This window comes from Cydia strobilella, chromosome 1 (genome assembly GCF_947568885.1).
Source record: "Cydia strobilella chromosome 1, ilCydStro3.1, whole genome shotgun sequence".
Lineage (NCBI taxonomy): Eukaryota > Metazoa > Arthropoda > Insecta > Lepidoptera > Tortricidae > Cydia > Cydia strobilella.
The window spans coordinates 34,748,746-34,755,254 of NC_086041.1; positions in this window are offsets into that span (position 1 = coordinate 34,748,746).

Below are 6,509 nucleotides of genomic sequence, written 5' to 3' on the forward strand. Positions count from 1 at the left end.
AATGAATGAAAACCCGTAAATTTCAAAAAATCCGTAGCAGGCGGCTCTTTGATTACAAGGGTTTTATAGGATTACATAATTTTTATACTTTTTCATGATTTCTAGAATATGAAATATATGTATAAAAAGTATAAAAGTTATGCAATCCTTATAATCAAAGAGCCGCCGTCGATTTTTTTAAATTGTCGCTCTTTTTCAGATTCAACAAACTTTAATTAGCCAGACTAAAAGCGGCATTACCGTTTAAATAAAATACTTTCACTCTTTAAAACAAAAGCAAACCTCACTTGTTTTTCTAGAAAGCACCCTCGTGAAAGTAATTGAGTGATGACGCCGATGAAATTGCCGGCAACCATACAGTGCACACAGTAGCCTAATTGAAATTACGGACCAGAGGCCTTCGTAATACTTGCCCATGATAATTTGGATGAGTGCGACACATGTAACAAGAGGGTTCTGTGATGTTTTACAAGTTTCCATGGCGATTCTTAGGCTGTCACACGTTTGATGGATTTTTAAATAAAACTATGTAAACGGATTATATCGCATATAATGAATTAAAAATATTTCGTGACATTTAGGTAGTTTCGTGTTTTTTCGTGTGGATAGTTTTGCACATTGTAATTTTGACAGAGGTGAATATATTCCGGGGTCCCTTTGTTTGACATAATTATTGCAAGTCATAATGTAATGATTGCCATTATCATTAGTCATAATTCTAAAACTGTTAACTTTTCAGGATTTTCCTCAGGTTATCCTATGGATAGGTTAGGTTAGGTTTGTTTTATGGCAATCATAAAAAGTTACGCGTTTCTGAGAAAAATCAAATTATGACTAACGAAAATGTGGACAAACAATACATTATGACTTAAAACTATATGGGAAACAATAGAGACCCCTCTATGGGACAATATTATTTACTATAACGAGACTTAATCACGTTTAAATAAGTTTTAATATTTCGCAGAAGACAGTATATTATTGTTTTCATGGTCCTTAGAACGACCTTTCATTATGACCTTTTTTATTTTTTTTAAGCCTATTTATACGTGATGGAGTCCCGTTGTAGTGTATGTAAATCAGTTTTCAACTTGTATAGCACAAGATATATTTTTCCTGTTAATCATACTTAGTTGAATGTTGATATGATTAAATTGTATAATAAGTTTACCTAGGAATAATATCATCTGCCTGCAATCTAATCTTCAAAGTTTGAAGGAGTATTGAAAGTCACAATCTTCGTTTGAGGAGACTTAGTAGTAGGTAATATTAAAGTTTAGACGTTAACTTTGGATATTCTATAATATAAATCTATCTAAGTCATAAACATTTTAGGTGCAAATTTTGCCATTCCTTAAGCGCGAATCGCGCCGCCCCAGTAACATGATTGATGGGGTGATTTTGGGATTGAAATCTATTCTATATCCTTCCCCATAACAAAACCTATATACATACCAATTTTCAACTAAATCGGTTAAGCAGTTATTAATTACCCATACAAAATTATTAAAAAAAAATCAAATCATTTTTGAAATTTTCTGTTGTTTGTTTTCTAAGACTATCTTACAAAATTTTAGCTTCCTAGGATTTCTGGAAGTATCCTAAAGGTTTTGATGATCATTAGGAGTGAGTGACGAAATTTTAGATATAAATAAGAGCTATGTAATTGAAATTTTTTATGCTTAATAAGTCCACTAATAACATCATATCCCGAGAACTTTGTTTATCTGGTATAATCCAAACCCAAGTTATGAGGGTTCAAAAAAACGACGAAGTGCTTCGAGAAAAGATAGGTAGTGCCCTTGCTCTTCGCTTTGCTCGTTTGGCGGGGAACTGCCGTGTCGCCACTCGCCAGATTCATTTTTTTTTTATCACAAAGTACAACACAACAATTTTCTTATGATTATATTCCTCGCCAAACTGCGACTGCAGTTTGTTGGTGAGTTGCGCTCATTTTTACATTTTAAACATTTATGCACATAAATGTTTTTTCATTGTGATTGACATCTGTATATACAATTTATAGATTTATGCACTTAAAAAACTAAACTTAGATACTTACTTACATATTTGTTTTTGTGATACCGCCTCTTAGCTTAAAAGGGTAGAACTAGTGGTCAAATAATTTAATTTCCGACCCATTTTGTACCTTGTCGCAGTGACAATCAATATGAAAGTCGCTAGAGACCTCATACTATTGTCACTGTGACAAAGTACCAAATGTGTAAAAAATTTAATTATTTCACTGTACCTAGCCTCCTGACGACCGGGTTTGAATATTTGCCAGCTTAAATTGAACCCTGTTACGTTGACAAAGAGTCAAAATTTAATAGGACGTGTGGGACGCGGGTCGTCAGGAGGCTATAGCTCAAGCTGTCCATCAATTCTAACCTAAATTTCTTCAACTCATATACAGTGTGGAAAAAATATACGGGCCCTGGAGGGAAAGTACCTTCAAACCTTAAGTTAGCTCATTTTACTAAAAGATTCTTTTATTTTTTTAAAGAAACAAAACTGCATTCTAAGATTTTTTTTTAATTCGCTTCCCTCGTCCGGAAATCGAACCGACTAAAAATTCAAAAAATACTAAATATTCGATTTTATGGATATTTTGTGCGACAGAGTAATGTAAGACCTTAAATGTTACTTGGAGAAATTTTAACATTAACACGAACTGTATTATGGGCGCCGCCAGGATTACTTTCAGGGAGGTGCAAGACGTAAGGGATCCACGGAAGACCAGCGCTGTAGCATATACCTATATGTTACAGCATATATGCTGAGTGGTGTCCATTTGTAGCCTCTATAGCAGCATCAATATTGTAATTATTGCATGTTAGTATAAGCTACTTGTAATTTTACGTGTTAGTGTATAAGATCTTCTTCTTTTTAAACTTGTATGGTGCTGTATGTAGATTTTTACAATAAACGTTTTCTATTCTTTTTCTATGTGAAATAGAAGCACTCGATGCCCTCGTTTTTTTTTCCATTGTGGAACGACCATTCAAAGTGTATTAATGTCCAATTTAACTTATAATAACATACTGTATCGAATAGCGGAATAAAATAGCAAAAGTTTGTTTTATTTTTAGTTGGTTCGATTCCCGGGCGATACAAGCGAATAAAAAAAACTGTGAATGCAGTTGTTTCTTGAAAAAAATAAAAGAATGTTTCCTTTAAAATATTTATCAGTACGGTTTTTACTCACTGTAATTTTTAGTCGCTTTTGGCGACATGTTTCGGATTCTTTGGGAATCCATCCTCAGGCACGAGTGTCCGCGGCGGTTGTACGTCGTGCACAAAAATAACGTGTGACTAAAAATAACAGTGAGTAAAAACCGTACTGATAAATATTTTGAAATATGTCTCACGATAGTTTAAGTGCGATTAATGTTTCCTTTAAGTAAAATGAGCTAATTTGAGGTCTTAAAGCACTTTCCCTCCAGGGCCCATTAATTTTTTCCACACTGTATACGTATATTACTAAAAATAATTGAAAGGCAGGTATATTGAATAGTCGTTAATAGACAAGCAATTTACGTAACTATGTTTACCGGTAGCTGACTTGAAGGATGTTTTCGTACCGCCGATTTAAGCGGTTATACCGTTAACCCAGTGTCAAATTGTACTAGTAACCATTGTAACTCCAGGTTTAACCGGTTAGTGGAATGGTGCAAGGGGGCCTTAGGGATTATTCCAGCAGACCAATTCGAACCTACACTGACAGTATCAGAATGATATTTGAATCATGTAAATTTTAGTCATCGTGTGTCTCGTCTCGTTTAGTTATTGTGCGCACGGAAGTCCGCGTTTTCAAAAATAAATATTGTAAAACTGATTCCCAGAAATCCTGGTGTTTTTGGGTTCTTACAACTCAGAATCACTAATATCAATCCTGATGACAAAAAAAAATCCAAAAATTTGTATGAAAATTGTACATTCCACTACGTCACGCACATACAAGTGAAAATTTTCACACTAAAACGTGACGTAATGGAACGGACATTATGGGACATCTTTTTTTAATGGCTGGATGGAGAATGCTGTCGATTCTGAGTAGTGAGCCCAAGAATGTCCAGTTTTGAAAGAATCAGGTTTTCAATCATATGTATTTTAGGAAAGGCCCATGTACGAGCGAAATGCACGATAACTGAATGCGAACAGTTAGATATCATTATGATACCAGTGTAGGTACATTCGAATTAGCCTGTTTATCATAACATCGCAGGAAATTTAAGGACCTGGAGTACGATATTGTAGTGTATGTAGCTCATAGAATATATATAAGGACCATTTACTCGTGTATTCAGTGCAGTAATAAAGCATCATTTAAGCTGAACACTCGTTTCTACTCAACTCGGAATTCTCACCTTACATGGCGACCCTGCCATATAAGGTGTTGCGCGCCTGTAGATTGCCTGTAGAGATAACGGTCCGGGTCCGAGCCGAGGTGTGAGACAGTTCGTTTTCTACGCATCACGTGATCACCAATCGCTCGCTGTACCCCTTACTTTTCATTAAAGTATCAAAAGGGCATCTACGTGTTGGCTTCGGCTCCGCGCACGCCTCCCAAAGGTCCGGAACACCATTGTTCCGTGATGGGAAAGACATAAAAAATATTTAAAAGCATTTACGCCTTCTGTGTAGGGTTTGCACGATAGATCTGAAATGTATAGGAAGATCCGCGGATCCGGATCCAGATCCGGATAATTTCGTACATTTCGGATCCGGATTGCAAACCCTACTACTGTGTAAGATTAAAATTAGGTTTCCTCAAGATAGCCCCGCAGTGTTACACCGACGCTTAATAAAACAAAAACGTCACGTGCAATAATATCAGTTAACGGCCAAAATATATTTGTAAATAATAACGTCTACTTACGGTCAATGATGATTCATAGAGCCCGGTTCAGATTTAGGGCGTCCGCTACGCAGCGTAGAGCGTACTACGTAGGCGAATAACACGCGAACGCAAAGCGGCGCGGCGCGGCGCGGGGTAAATCAATCCTTTGATACCTATAGAAGTGTCCTACGTGGGCGATCTCGTTGCGAACGCGAACGCCTTGGACCCACCGCGCCGCGCCGCGCCGCATGGCTTCGCGTTCGCGAGTGTTCGCTTACGTAAGGCCAGGATTACACTTGTAAGTTGTACTTACGTAAGTAGGGACACAGCTATACTACAGAATACGATATTCATATCTATATCGTTATCTCATTCTAGCAAATAGCTGTGTCCCTACTTACATAAGTAAAACTTACAAGTGTAATCCTGGCCTAAGACGCAACGCTAGATGGCGCGGTGGCACGGAGCGGTTGAGCGGGCTAACAAAAACGCGCACGCGTGCGACGGATTTTGCCTACCTCGTAATCGGATTTTATTTATTTATTTATTTGACCTATTCGAACACAAATTGTTAGTTTCAAAAATTCAAAAATTCGAAAAATTCGTTTATTTTTTAACAAGGTTTATCCTGGGTGTCGAATCCTCCTTTTAAGTTTGACACTTGTGTTAGAAGGTATTCGCTCTTTCATACAAAGGTGAGAAAAAAATTAAAAAATAGGTATTCGCTCTTTCATACAAAGGTGAGAAAAAAATTAAACGCTGTAAAGAGTTCGAAACGTCGGGATGTATTATAAATTCAATATACGCGATATAATCCGTTTTCATAGTTTTATTTCATGAGTAACTATCGCGGTAACCGAAGACAATATTAAAAAATAGGTTTGACAATATTATAAGTATTATAACTAAACTAAACATTACAAGAATTGTAGTTGGGTACTTACAGTAGATACTTAGGTATTGTTTTTATTTGTAGAAGCAGTTCTATAAAAAGGGGGTCATCCATTAATTACGTCACACGTTTATGGGGAGGGACAAGTAAAAAAAATTGAGATATTGTGACAAGGGGGAGTGGGGACTCAAAGTTTGTGACGTCACTTTAACCTTATCTGTAACCGAAAATTGTTTAGATTTTTTTTTATTCGTTCTTATAGTTTTAGGTAGGTTAATTACTTTTTACAATGATACCTATTTGTTTTCATTCGTGTAATTTTTCTTTATAATCGGTTTTGTGTTGTAAAATTTATAATATTGCTATTATCAAAAATAGTTTTAGTTTTTAGTGTTTTAGTTTTTATATAGGTACTTAATTCGAATTGCCGATTGTTGAGGGGCTATCCTGGTGTTTGGATGCTAAATATGAACTCCATAATAATTATACTATGAGTTTAATGATATTAAAATATCTACAAATGCAACGGAGCCGAGTTATGGCCGCGGTGGCTAGTTGGCAAGTCCTCGGTCACTTGGCAGCCCCCCCGCTCGCACCTCACCCCGCGGTCGCCCTGCTGGAGTGGTACGCGACACCGATTTCGTTGAAAACTAAATTGCCAAATATGTGCAGTCACAATAGGGGGGAGGGGTTTGCCAAATGTGACCAGGTGTGACAAGGAAGGGATGAGGCCAAAAAAATCTTAAAATTCATGTGACGTAATTTATGGATGGT